Raw genomic sequence first — 14995 nt, forward strand, 5'->3', positions numbered from 1 at the left:
AGTAGCAGAGTTTCACATCATCTCTTGATGTATTTTTAAATTGTGTAAAACCAGAGCTTTAAATTGCAAAGGAAAAGGGGTCAAATACAATCTGCTTTAGTATAAAATAACTTAATGTATTCTAATGCTGGTTCTTTTCCCATTCATTTCCCTTTAAAATTGTTTATGCTTAGTTCTTCAAGGTAAGATATTAATGAAATCATCCTTTACTGTTAGGTGAACGTAGGTTCTCTTCCTATGTCCCTTAGCTGGTTCCATAGAGTCTGCTGAACATACTGTAATAGAACAGAGAGCAATCATGCCAAACATTTGGCAATGTTGTGTTTAGTCCATGCTTTTTGTAGGTAGTTCCCCCTCCCTGCTAGCCTGTATTTGCCTTTCAAATAGTACTAGTATGTTATTAGTCAAGTCTTATTCTCAATACTTTTGTATGCAACATAGCATATTCTGTGTTTTGTTGGTCTCAAAATTAATGGTGAGTTCCTTATTTCATTTCTCATTTTCCCTCCCCACCTTCACCTACCCAACCCTTACTATTTACACAGAGTGCACTACCAACAGTGTACAGTAGATGTTACAGTAGATGTATGAAACACTACCCAGTATAACAAATAAGCTTCCACAAAGGTGGAAATAGCATCTTAGAGCAAGGGTCAACCCGAGTTGCAAACAACAAAAGTACTTGCTGAAGACTTTGCAGTCCTCCATGGATTTTGTAACTTGTGGGCTCACCTGATTTATCCTTCCTGCAATCGAAGTGGAAGGGACGCAATTCATTACATGAGTTAATACCCTTTCTTGGGGCCTGTCTCATCCTAAGGTTGGCTCCACTTAATGCATGAATCCATACATATAGTGCAACCTACAGCTGTCATTTACATATAGGCATAGGTATGCAGAGCGTCTTACTGACATAGATCAACCCTTGTCCCAAGGAGCTTACATTCTAAAGGCCTGTTCCTGTAGCCATTTTCTCATGAGAGCAACTTCTTTAATGGAGTCCCTTTGCTACAAGATCGAGTCCCCATTTAGACTTTCAAATTATGATCAATGACAGGACAGAAATAGGAGAGAGGATGCAACAGACAAGTCATTTAATTTGCTTTGTATGTACTGGCACACATTGTAGTGGTTTATTTTGATGCTGTTTTTTTAAATTGAAAGACAATATTGCAAGTCTTGCTAAATGGCTACATTTTCACATTATCATGCACTTCCTTAATTAGAATCATCTGTAAAAGTGCCATTTGGCAATGAGAGCAAAACAGCTGGAGCTAAGAATAGCAGTGACATCATGAATGGTGAAATTTATTTACATGTACATATAAGGTCTTGCTGAGGATACAAGCTTGTCCACTGCTGTTGCCTACTAAGCTGAAAACAGCCAGAATCAGCTTTTTCTCTTTTTAGATATGGTAGATACACATGAATTGCTCCCTATGTTCAGCTCTGTCTTTTTTTCGCATAAAACCTCTCCTTGTGCATCAAGAAAGGTCTCAAAACTGTTAGGTGCTTCTGTGTGGGAGAATATGATCTTATCAGTTTTCTAAAAAAGCTCTATATACAACCCGGTTGTGAGAGTCTGATAGGTTGCACAAATACTATCAACTCTTAGATACTGCTAAAATATTTTGTTCACTAGACAGGTGACATGGGATAACATCTGTGTTGAGGCCAGCCTTGAAACACAGAAAATTTCATCTTCTATTTCTGGTTGCTTTTCCAAAGTAATATTTTTTGCTTAATATACTTAAAAAGTGCTGCCTTCTGCCACGACTTTCCCTTGAAACTGCCATAAATTACTAAAAATACCAGTAAATATCCTATCTTGCCCTCCTCATTCCAAAATCCTTTTTGTGCTGCTTCCTCCTAGCCTGACACAGGCTATAAGGGGGCTCAGTTTTAGCCATTGTAAACACCACCTTTGTTGGTGCTATTCACCTGTAACGGCTACTAAAGCCAATGGGAGTTGAGGTGCTGGTGCTCAGCACCTGTCAGGGTTTGATGCTATATTGATTATGAATGCAAGTTTTGAATCATATGAGAATTCAATTTAAAACACTTTTAGTAACTTGCTAGGTTCATTATTCTTGCAGTTCTGTATTTTCTGGAACATGGTTACTGCAGATAGTGTCATGTGACAATGGTAAAGAATCACAAAAGTTGCATTCTTCTTACATAGACCAAGGAATTTTATTAGAAAAAAGCAACCAACATTAATCCTAAAGCTACTTTCTTATCCTGTTCTTCACTGCAGAGCTTCTGTCTAGAAATTTCCCCAGCCACCTCTTGTCTCGCTTTTCTGTAACACATTTAAGTAAAAACTGTACACCTCTATCTAGCTGTTGCTATATAAAAAGACACTGATATCTAGCGGAATTGACTGGGATAAGTTCAGTCTGAGGTACACACTAGTTCTTCATCTTTGGGATTCACTGGCTTGAGGTCCATTAGAGCCTGAGTCTGTTGGTTTCATGACAGTTGTTTGGCTTTTTGTTTATTATTTAAAGTAAAGCAAAACTTTGTTCCTTGTTCAGTAGTAATATGAACTGGAAACCAAGCTTGCATGGGTACTAAGAGCTTTTTTAGAATGTACTTTGTGAGAGAGTGAAGGAATGAGAGGGAGTGAGGGAGCTGCCCTGCTAGAGACTTGGAGGTCAGCAGGAGCAGGCCTGCTAAATGAGTCAACCAGAGACACCTGGCACAGGGAGGGAACCGTAAGAAGCTGATTGCTTATAAAAGGGGCGGGGGGGGGGGGGCGAGAAGGGGACTAACTTTGAGAAGCTGCAAAGGAGTAGGCTTTGGCAAAGCAGCAGCAAGCTATTAAGAAAGATTCTGTGAAGGAACATTTTTCACTCACCCAGTCTGAGGTAAGAACCATGCCCTCAGACAGATTTTTGGGACTCTGAGTGATTGGGGATTTTCCCTATTTAAGTTTGTTGGGGGACCCCCTCCCATGAAGAAGTCCAAACAGGCTGTGTTGATGAGACAAACTTATATTAAATTTTATTGGACTCTTATTAAAGAAAACTGCCTCACCAGATTCTCCGTGAGGGGAAGTAGTGGGGTGAGGTGGGGAGGAAACAGGTCACCCCTCCCTTGCCCTCATACACACTGCAATGTGTATGGAGGATCTGGAGGATTCTCTGCACCTCGAGGTCTTTAAACCATGATTTGAGGACTTAAATAACTCAGACATAGGTTAGAGGTTTGTTACAGGAGTGGGTGGGTGAGATTCTGTGGCCTGTGTTGTGCAGGAGATCAGACTAGATGATCATAATGGTCCCTTCTGACCTTAAAGTCTATGATTCTATGTGCAATTTTAAACGCCAAAAGAAGAACCTGGCTTCTTGTTGAATTCTGTGGATTCATATGGTTATTTGTTGTTAGGCACTAAATTAGAATCCAGTGAGACTAACCAAGAGATTCCACTCAAGGAATATCCTGTGAGACTGTCCCAGGAGAGAAGTGTCATTAATGAGGCCAGCTCATTCTTTTGGAATAATTCATTAGCAAATGCTTTTAATCGGTGTCATTGCAGGCGATGTCCATGGAATCATTTATTCCCCTGGCTACTGTGGCTGTAAAGAGATCTTTTGCATCTCATGTGACTTGCTGTAGTGACTACTACATATTAAGATAGTTGTTATGCCAGAGAATTTACAGTCTAAATAGACAAGACACACAAAGGGCTGGGGAGAGGACTTTTATCCCCATTTTAGAGATGGAAAATGAGCCATGGAATTAAGTGGCAGTGCCAAGAAATGAAACCAGATTTTCTGACTGTGAGTCTAGTGTTTGTAACCACAAGAACTTTCTTTCTTTACACATCACCTTTCTTCACAGCCCAAAACCTGTTGGTGAATCTTACTCAATTTACAGCTTTGATAAACAGAAAAACAAAATAAAACACCACACTATATGAAAGTTTGATCCTAAATCAGGTGAAACTTGGCAATTTCGTCTGAATTTTGCTTTGAATTTTATTTTTTTTCCAAATCCAAAACTCAAACCCAATATCAGACAATGTGAATCCCCATGAAAGTAATATAAGATTATGCACTGAAACACTACAGCTTTACAGTAGTTTCAATGCAGTGTTATGAACACTAGAGCATAGAATACCCTAATATTTTCTCATTAGCAAGCTTCATACAATTCTACTTTGGATTCATTTGTTATTTTTTTAGGAAGATGAACGTTCTGGTGCATTTTATATAAAGGTTTTGGCTAATTCTCCCATTCTGTGTGCCAGTTTCTTTTCCACTTTAGTGCCCATCCTTGTAGCTACCTGTCACCATTTTCTCTGCTCGTAGCCATCTACTATGTCTGGACTCCCTTCTGTAGATGGGATGAAATTTACCTGTAGACAGATAGGATTTAATTGGTATTCTAGTATTTGTGTTGGCTATTTTGAAGATTTAAGTGGGACTTAAGTGGTGCATAGGCTTTGTGCTTCCCAGTCACCCTATGAAGAGTATCTTCATCTGTAATAAAATTATTCTTTGCCTGATTGCACCTACACCAAGTGCTCTCTGGCCCATTTTTTGTTTTCTTTTTGAGGCCAGGATGAATATTGTGCTGTATTTTTTTCATAGTTGCAAGATTAGATATAGCAAGGATGCATTAAAATGCTGACATCTGGCCCTCTACTGTGTTGCGACAAATTATGTTATTGTTGCTCAAAATGGCTGTGACAGTGGCTGTCATTAAAACTTTTATAAGATTTTCCTTGCTAAGTAGATACAAACATCTTGGTATTTCCTGTGCTGAGATTGTGATTATATAGGAAATATCTCAGTAATATTAATTGCAAAGATAAGAACGTCCATACTGGGTCAGACCAAAGGTTCATCTAGCCCAGTATCCTGTCTTTCGACAGTGGGCAATGCCAGGTGCCCCAGAGGGAATGAATGGAACAGATAATCATCAAGTGATCTATTCCCTGTCGCCCATTCCCAGCTTCGGACAAACAGAGGCTAGGGACACCATCCCTGTCCATCCTAGCTAATAGCCATTGATGGACCTATCCTCCATAAATGTACCTAGTTCTTTTTTGATATATTATATATATATATTGAACATATGCATCAAAGAAATGTTTGCACCACCCTCCATGTTTGAAGGAGCCTCCATCTCCTTCACATTCTTCCTTAATTCACATCCTACTCCTAGTAGTAAAATGCTGATAGTCTTCCCTCTGAAACTGCCCCTACTTACACACTTGTACTTGAATCCAGTTACATTGTGTCTGTTGATAGGAGACACTTCCCTCCCAGTTCCAAGGTAGTTACAAACCCTTCACATGTTTGTAGAACACTATTTATACCTATCACACTACAAAAAATAATAATAATTTATTTATATGAAAACCATTCCATGCAAATGCTACAGGTATCACTCCACATCCTGTCCAGATTTACCACAGTCCCCTGCATTCAGACTCCTTGCATTACCTTTGTCAATTCTACTAGTTCAGTTAGTGCTGCAATGGCTTTTGTCTGTGACCCTCTTGCCACAAATAATTTCACCTTTGAGCTGATGAATGCTGTCCATTGCTGAGCAAATCCAGTTGGATTGCTCACCATAAAGTTAATTCCTAGCATCAGCCTATAATCTCACTAACCGTACAGTAGTTCATTTGAGATACACTAGGTATAATTTGTCATATTCAGTGTATAGAAACTTTTAGGTTATATGTAAATGAATCCTTGCTGGGCCAGTACTTTCAAATTACTTAAAACTTTACATTTATTTCACGTTGATCCCCATAAACCATAAAAGTGACACACTGTTCCTACCCCAATCCTTGGACAATGACTAAGTGTATAACTTTAAAGGACTGAATCATCATCTTTTATATTGATTCGGCACCAAATAGGATTTTCCAATCCTTTATAAGGCCAGATGAAGCCAATTTGATCTTCACTGTATTTGTATTAGTTACTGCAGTGCACCCACTTGCTTGTTTAGCCAAGAAGTAATGTTCCGAAAAAGGTGCCTGGTCACTCCATGGCTATAATTGTTAATTTTCTGCAATGCATTGCACCAAGTTTTGAACACACTGTCCATAATCAAGGCTCAGTGGTAACTACTGTTGTTATAATTAAGGTCCACTGTTCATGCCAGAAGAGTACACGATGCAATATGCAGCCTTTACAGGTAATTAAATGCCAAAGAGAAGCAGGGCCATTTGTTAAGAACAAGAGATGTTAATTGTGAGTGAACTCCAGTACCATGAAATTGTTTCTATTATACAACAAAAGGCAAGAAAGTCAACAATCCACAGCGTAGAAAAAATGGAATGCAAAGCTCTTTCTCTTCATTTTTATTGCAGTAGCAGCTAGGAGTTTATCATAGACCAGGACCCAACTGTGCTAGGCACTGTACAAACACAGAATAAAAAAGATATTCATGAAGTTTTGAACGTTTTTGATAGCAGTCGCTCTTCAGAGTTTCCATTTGATATAAATTGTGTGTATGGTGAAATCAACATTTACTTGACACTTATCAACAAAAATATAATCCTTCAAAGTCTACAGATAGCTGCAAACCAGACTGATGTTGAATAATCTACATAGAATTTAGAATTAAGTATGTTCAATGTTTGTCCTCTCTATTTTCATAATTTACAAACTGACCCTTTGCACAATTCCTGACAATGTTCATTCCCACCTTATGTATTTTTCAGTACTGTTGGGCAATCATGATAAATATAAGGACATATGACTAACAATTATCTTGATAACTATAATTATTATAAGAAATAATAATTGTTGACTAAGGCCTGTTCTACGCTATGGGGGTAAGTCGGCCTAAGTTATGCAACTCCAGCTACATGAATAACATAGCTGGAGTCGATGTAGCTTAGGTCAACTTACTGCAGTGTCTACACCGCACTTGGTCAATGGGAGAAACTCTCCTGTTGACTTACCTTATGCTTCTCGTTTTGGTGGAGTACTGGAGTCGACCGGAGAGTGTTCTGTGGTTGATTTTAGCGGGTCTTCACTAGACTGGTGCATCAATCACCACAGCGATTTTTCCCCCCAGAGATTTCTGAGCATTTACAACTCTCATTGGATGCAACAACTTAGCTCAGAACTTAGAGTGCAAGAGAAGATATGGATGCTTAGCACTGCTGAAATGTGGGCCACTTATTTGGGTGCCAACACATGGACTTAGATATTTTATTTAAACAGCCTAGTATGGAAATGTTGGACTTATGAAACAGCAGTTCACCTGACAAAAATAATTATCTTTAAATCCCATCCTCCAAATCACTTGCATTGTGTCTTTCTAGCACCAAGGTGGCTTTATTGGTGGTGCTTCACTAGAAAGAGCAGAATGACCCAGTTCTGGAAAGAAAAGTTATTTTTAAAATACAATATATACCTTTTTAAAAAAGAAAATTATAATATACAATTGACCATTAACACAAGTAAATTGCAGCTTCCATGTGTCAGGTGCACATGTGGCTTTATTTTCTGAAATGTTAGAATCCACCAATCACTTGCAAATAAGACTGAAGTTTGTCAAAGGTGATCTCAAGATGGACTTGTGCAAGTCCACATTTTCACCCTTTTTTACAAGATTATGATAAATTTTGTATAAAGTGTGCCTTGTGAGGTATCATTTGAAAACTCATAATTTGCTGGAGATGCTCTTCAAAGGGAAAAGAGACCCATAAGGAAGGGGGACAGATGCCCCCAAAATATTCCTCCCTTTCTCTCTGCTCATGGCATCCACAATGCCTGAAGGACAAGGAAAGGAGCATTAGACTGGAGGAGAGCTCCTGGATGAATGTCATCCAGCCAGTAAGACTGCGAAAGGATGTGGTGAGAGAAACCTTAGCTTTGAATTCAGTTAGCATGTTAAGTTAGATGTTATTTGCATTTTTACTTTTTTATTTCTTTGTAACCAATTCTGACTATTATGCCTCATTATGTGTAATCAATTAATCTCTTTCTGTAGTTAATAAACTTGTCTTATTGTTTTATCAAAATCAGTGTGTTTAGATTGAAGTGTTTGGGAACCTCCATTTGAGATAACCGGATTTGTGCATATCATTTTCTAGTAATAAAATGAAGGACTTTCCATAAACTTGTACTGTCCAGAAGGAGAGAGCTGAGCAGTACAAGATACACATTTCTGGGGACAAGTCTGGGACTGGGAATTTGCTGCTGTTGCTCTGCAATTTAATTCAGGAGTGGCTGGCTATAGTACTCATATAATTCAGCTTTGAGTAAGTTACATGCTAGAGGCTGTGTGTGAACAGACCAGGAGTGGTTGGTCTCACAGTGAAGCAGTGTAAAAGGTTGGAGAATTGAGAGGACACAGCTGCTCAACAGTCCAGATTGTACCCTGGGTAATGTCACAGGACCTTTCAAAGAAGAAATAATTTTAAAAAAGAGGAAAAACACATTACAAACTTGTGGTTATACAGCTTTGAGAAATGTGCACAATCGGTTTCTGTTTGCTTTGCAATGTTTCGTGTATGGACTGTATTTCATCATGTGACACACCTCAGTTGTTGTGATGCAGCAAGATGCAAACTAAGCAATTAATACTTATTTGGTAACTATATTTATAATTTGAAGTTCAATTGTTTGTTTACACACACACACACACACCTCAACTACATATGAATGTTTGTAAACATGCCACTTGAATTACTGGAGTTTTATATTGCAAATAACAAAAGGCTAAGGGTTTCATCTTCAACTGTAATTTGAATATCATGCCTTATTTCTTTAAGGGCTAGATGGTGCATGGAGATTGCTAATGGGATCTGAAGCTTTTTGTCTCTAGTTCTTCCCTACATATTATTCCCAGGTTAGTAGAGAATGACCAAAAATCCAGTTGTGATATGGACAAGAGTCAACATCACAAACACAATAGCACCAACTGCCATGTTCTTGGAAATCTCAGCAGGAAAGCCAAGAAATGAATGAGCATGGGTAATGAACTTCCCTTTCACCCAAAGAGTGGTACCCCTCAGATCAGGGTTGAGACATGTTGGCAAGATGAGGTTTTCATTGTTGCCCACATTTTACCTTTTCTATAGATGAATGGAAGAATCCAGTTTCTAGAGTTTTCAGTTTTGACATCTTGAATCCAACTTACATACAAATATCTTCTCTTTCAAATTAGTTTGGTTAGCAAGACTTATATTAAAAAGTCTCTAGGGAAATGATTTCTTTTGTGGAGGAGGACTATTAAAAGCAGAGATGCTAAGGGACAACAGGAAATTTCCATCATGGCATGAAGGGGTCAAAAGCTTCTTTGAATGCTCAGTATGAGTGACAAGAATATAGTGTTCTTTAACTGTTAGTTCCAGAATTTCAGGAGAAAGCAAAATGCTGTATTGAGCCAGAGATTGGTTCAGGATCTTCTTTGTTTGCATATTTGTACAGTGTCTTTCTGAGAACTGGTGATTTATATGAGTGGGATGTAGTTATTCTTTTGATTAATGTTTAAACTCAGCTACTTCTAGTGCTTCAGTCATGTGGATTATTAATGTTTAATGTTGGCTCTCCTTACATTGAGGGTCAAGTTGAGGTGACTGTCCTTTATAAAGAATAGCCTCTCTAAAAGGGGCATGTTTAGTTCTTGCTATGTACAAGTGGAAGGATAAGAGTTATAGTATTGTCATTGCTAAAGAATTTATCTGTCCTGATCTGGCCTTCCCCTTCTTAGAATCTGCTTGGATGTGACAGATGCTCACTCAGCCTAATTTTCCCGTGGGTTCTGTTTCTGGCCAGTATTATTTAATATAATTGTTTCTTCTAAACAGTCTTGGATGAATTTTGATCTTTCTGGGAACGTTAAAGGAACCCCATTGACATAAATTGCTTGAAACTGACTATTTTCAGAAAACATTAAGTGTTTGATCGAGCACCCTTTAAGTATCATAGACAGACTTTTTTTAAAGTTCCTCTAAAAATGTATGAGTTTTTGTGCTGCACTGCTGATGTTTGTCAGCTATTCCCTTTATGGGGGCATCCAAACCATGCCACGGGTATTTTGATTAGGCTTCAATGTACTGTGTATTGGCTCCACAGAACTACAACTAAATCCAAGTGGCTAGGGTTACCACCTTTTGAAATGCAAAAAAAAGGCAAGCCCCTTCCCCCCCCATAAGGCAAGCCTGCTGCAACCCTAGCCCCCAAATGCAAGCAACTCCTCAACCCGGCTTCAACAGCCACTTATAGTGTGACCTACATAAAAAAAACCACAGCAGATTAATTTTTTTTTTCTGGCAACTGGAAAATCCATAAAAAAAAATAGCCAGGCTGGTCAAATACTGGCCAGGTGGTAACCCTACAAATGAATCATAGGGGCTAGATATTGTAAGGACTCTAAATCCCATGATACTGTGTGTGGCACCCTCTGGGACATTTTGAATTAAGCTCTGTGATCCTCGGGGGGAGGAAGGGGGACGTGTAAGGTCAGGAGATCGTATGGGGCTGCACTGAATGGCTGGGAGACTGAAGGGCCTGGTGATGGCTGAGGAAAAGCTGGAGGAGAGAGGAGCAGAAAGGATCTGAAAGAGAATGTCAGGAGTTTCATATGAAGGGGAGGCTAGGCCTGGATCCAGCTGTGCTACTAGGTGTCCGGTGGGATAGTAACTAATAGAAGTTGCCTGTGTTTGAACGTGGAGATTTGGGAGATTTCACTCCCCAGATGTCCCTGCTGAGACCCCTTCTTTACTTCTCCTTAGCAGCCAGCCACTGAATGCTGTAGCAAGAAACAGCTGGTTGCACTAGGACAGTGTTTCTCAACCTGGGGGTCACAGGAGGAGTTTAGGGGGGGTCGTGAGACAGGCTGGTGTTAGGGGGTAGGAAGCAGAGCAATTGCCTGGGGCCCCACACCACAGGAGGCCCCACAAAGCTAATTTACATATTTCAGCCCCGAATGGGGCTGAAGGCCAGAGCCCCGTGGCCCAAGCGGGACTGAAGGGTGTCACAATTTTTTCTAGTGGGAGGGGGTCATGATTTTATTTTAATTCCAATGGGGGTTGCCGCCAGCATAAAAAGGTTGAGAGAAACTGATTTAGATGGACTACATTGGCCAAAAGTGTTACCATAACCCAGTCAATCTCCAACATTAAACAGTGTTCAGCCAGGTTTGAGGTTTGGTATACATAAATCTCTGCTTGCTTAGTACCATGGCAAACACACCATTAAAAATCCTTTTAACCTTTTCTTAAAGATAAAGAAAAGAAGGAAAAATAGTTAAAGCATTTTAAATGTAAAGTATGAAGTAAGGCTTTCATTTTATTCCTTGTTCCCTTTCCCTATAGCTAGAGAGATTTTTTTTTTTTAGAAGCTCCCTACCCCCACCTCCTCCTCCACACCCTGGTATTAGATGGTATTAAAGCAGGTAATAACTGTCCTTTTGGGGGAAAGAGAAGAAGTTAGTTAAGATGAGCTGGCGCTACTGCTGTTGAACAGGAACAATGACAACGACAGTCCTTCACGTGGCTTGTGACAGCAGCCTGTATAAAGTCTGCTGCACCATCATCCAAAGCAGTATTATCACAGTTAAAATTACTGTAAATTAAAATAATCAGTAGAGAATGTGTGCAGGGAAAATGTTTACTCCAATTTCTGTATTGTAGTTAAGTTCTTTGATCTCAACCACACATGGTATTTGTGGTAAGGAAGTTTGTAAGAATAGTTCCAGGCTTGTTCAAGAGCAGTAGATTTCAAGACCTGGACCAGAGAAGCAGGCCGTGCTTTTCAGGAGATGTAATGATCCTGCTCCTGTTCTTTTCCAGACTTCCACTAAAGTCTTTACTCAGCCACGTGCATTTGAGTCCTACTCAGATACCAGAAGTTCCTCAAAATCTTGTACCATTTCTCCCTGTATCTCCTTAAAAGGCATCCATGCCCTGGTAGTATTCATCCAGTTGTTCTGTTGTACCACACCAGATCTGCTCCTCCTCATTGATGGGAAGCACGACATGAAGCAGAAAGCAGACTGGCTAGGCATATCCCAGGGGCATTGGTGAAAACACACTGGTGGGAGCAGCATCTCTAGGAGCACCTAAAAGCCTCTATGCACTGTCTTCATTTTCATCTACTCCTAACTCCCCTGAATAATGACAACCTTTCCTGTCTCAAGCAAGGGGTTGCAGGCCACTATATCACATCCATAATTTCTCCTAGCAATGATAGTCTCCCATGGAAAGTGGTGAGAACCCTGTTACCCAAAACACTTACAATTAGCCTGGAAATGTGCAGTAGGGAACAATCCTGCATTAGACCCAATGGATGAAAAATATGCTGACCGGTCTTTTCCACGCCACATTTCTATGAATCTCTGATAATGGATATGTACATGTATTTTAATATGTACAAGTAAACATGTTACAGTATTACTAGATGCCACTGGATCTGAATATCAAGTAAACTGTTTCTGGTACCCAGTGTTTTAAATCAAATTTTACTTGATATGGTTACTAGTCTTGCTAAATGAATAAGAAATATACTGTCTAAATAACATCACAATTGTACTGTTACTACAATAATTCCATTACCCACTCTACTGATAACGCTATAGATTATTAAAATTGAAATTATATTAAAAATATCTAAGGCCAGATTTTGAAAAGCTCAGCGCCTATTTGGTCCCACTGGGACTAAGCGCTTTTGAAAAATCTGTCCTCTTGTTTATTTTCACCATTTATGCTGGATACTATTTGTTGATTAAATTTAGACAATGAAACTAGATATATCAGAAACATTTTCTGCTTTGCTTTCTGGTTTCCATATACTAGCCCAGTGCTGTTTGCTTGGGTTCCTAACACTGCTGGGGGAACATTGAATTTAAAAAAATCATCCAAAAATATTTGTAAGCTGTATATGAATAAAACCTTGTCCTGCTGCTCCTCCTCACTCTTCTCTTTTTAAATCAAAGCCTGCATTTAGGTCAGTCCTAAAGCATCTGACTGTCTCTGCAAAGACTGAATTCCTTGTTCTTTTCCCCTGTGGTCAGATTAGTTATGCACAGTGAATTAGCAACATTCCTCCTTACCACTGGAAAAGATTATAAATCTGTCTAATGTAAACAGCGAGACAATTCAAATCAGTTTTTAAAAGATCGAGTACCACTTGCAAAGAAACATTATACAACAAAGCGGTTATCAACGCATGAGGACTAGCAGGGATCACCACCCTTCTGTGTGATGTAGCACAGGCAATCACAGACTCATTATCAGCTTTTGAAACATGAATAGAGATGTGACCTCTTTCTGTCCCCCCACCCCCTTCTTATTTCCCTTCCTCTTGTCAGCTTGACAAATTGCAGCTTTTGGGAGACCCCAGTAGTTGATGAGTCATTTGTGGTTAAAAATAGAATTCCTAGCAGCAAGGACACCCATTCCACTTTTGACGCATATGTCACTACTGACAAGAGTCATGGGGCCAAGTGTGCCATGTTAATTAAGCAAGTGGAAAAAACTCTCTCGAGAATGCCAGAATTGGAACTGGGGCAACACTGAAGGAAATAGCTTGGCATCTAACCATCTATGTAAACATCAATAACTGTATTTAAGGCAATACGTCAAAATATGGATAGGCTTTTAAATAAAGTATTAGCCTGACTGGTCATTTTATATGAAAATGAATGTATACATCTAGGTGTATATGGACTTATAAATTTAGTTTAATTTTTAAATCCACACATTTTATAAATCTCTATGTGTACCTTTATAAAGCTGACTTACTTTCAAAACTCTTGGTGTGGTGAAAAGGCTCAGTGAATGGGTGCTGTATGACTTTGGTCTGTGTGTGGAGCAATTATTTGTGATTGCACTAATGTGACACAAGAACTGTGTCCAGAATAAAACAACCTCACTAGCTGCTGGCCCATCTTAGTTGCTCGGTTGGGCACCCTGGGTTTGCAGTGGCAGAGAATGAGGGTGGTGGCTGCGTAATGATGGCGTACTAAGGCCTTCCAAGAGTGGTGTCAACAGTTGGTTTGTATCACATTTGAAGGTTATTTCATTTATTTATTTAAATGGTCTTTTTTTTTTTTTTGTTATGGAAGGAGTATTGCACCTACTGGTTAGAGAAGAGAACTCAGCAATTGGACTTCATTTCTGTTTTTGAGCAACTTGAGCCACTCGGTGACTTTGGGCTAGTCAGTGAGCCTCACTGCACCTCAGCTTACCTATCTGTAAACTGGACATAGCAATACCTGCTTCACAATAAGCACCATGAAGTCTCATTAATGAAAGTCTGCAAAGTGCACAGACAAAAGACTACAAAGTATTATTGTTTAATTTTTAAAACGTTGTAAGGCACTTGAAATGTGTGGAGGAAAAATGTAGAGCAAGAATAATAGAGCAGTGTTCAAACATTCAGCTGCATTCAGAACAAGATTCGAGCATCAGAGAAGATCTTTACTAAGAAATAGAATAGATATGTGACTACTAGAAATGAGACTACTAAATGTGGGTTAAAAAAATAAAAGGCACCACCTTGCTCAATGCTTCTGTTCTTTCTATGTCTTCATGTTTGCAGATGATACCAAACTGGGAGGGATTGCAACTGCTTTGGAGGATAGGGTCATAATTCAAAATGATCTGGACAAATTGGAGAAATGGTCTGAGGTAAACAGGATGAAGTTTAATAAAGACAAATGCAAAGTGCTCCACTTAGGAAGGAACAATCAGTTTCACACATACAGAATGGGAAGAGACTGTCTAGGAAGGAGTACGGCAGAAAGTAGGGTTACCATACGTCTGGATTTTCGCGGACATGTCTGGCTTTTTGGGCCTCAAATCCCTGTCCGGGAGGAAATCCCAAAAAGCCGGACATGTCCGGGAAAATAGGGAAGGAGGGGCCAGCAGTGTGGGGCCCGGGCCAAGCTGGGCGGGAGATGCCGGGGCCAGAGCCTCTTGGCCTGGGCCGGCCGGCCGCCGGAGGGAGCCGCTCGGCTGGGGGGGGGGCGAACTGCGCCGCGCCTCCTCGCGCCCCCCCGCCCCAGC

General features: G+C 39.8%; 1 protein-coding gene across 11 annotated transcripts in view; it reads left to right on the forward strand.

Annotated features, from left to right (window-relative positions):
• KCNMA1 (potassium calcium-activated channel subfamily M alpha 1) overlaps positions 1–14995 on the forward strand; it is an 898072-nt gene that overhangs the window by 479358 nt on the left and 403719 nt on the right. The gene's annotated exons all lie outside the window — the stretch shown is intronic.

The sequence above is a fragment of the Emys orbicularis genome, chromosome 7, assembly GCF_028017835.1.
Source record: "Emys orbicularis isolate rEmyOrb1 chromosome 7, rEmyOrb1.hap1, whole genome shotgun sequence".
NCBI classification, from domain to species: Eukaryota; Metazoa; Chordata; order Testudines; family Emydidae; genus Emys; species Emys orbicularis.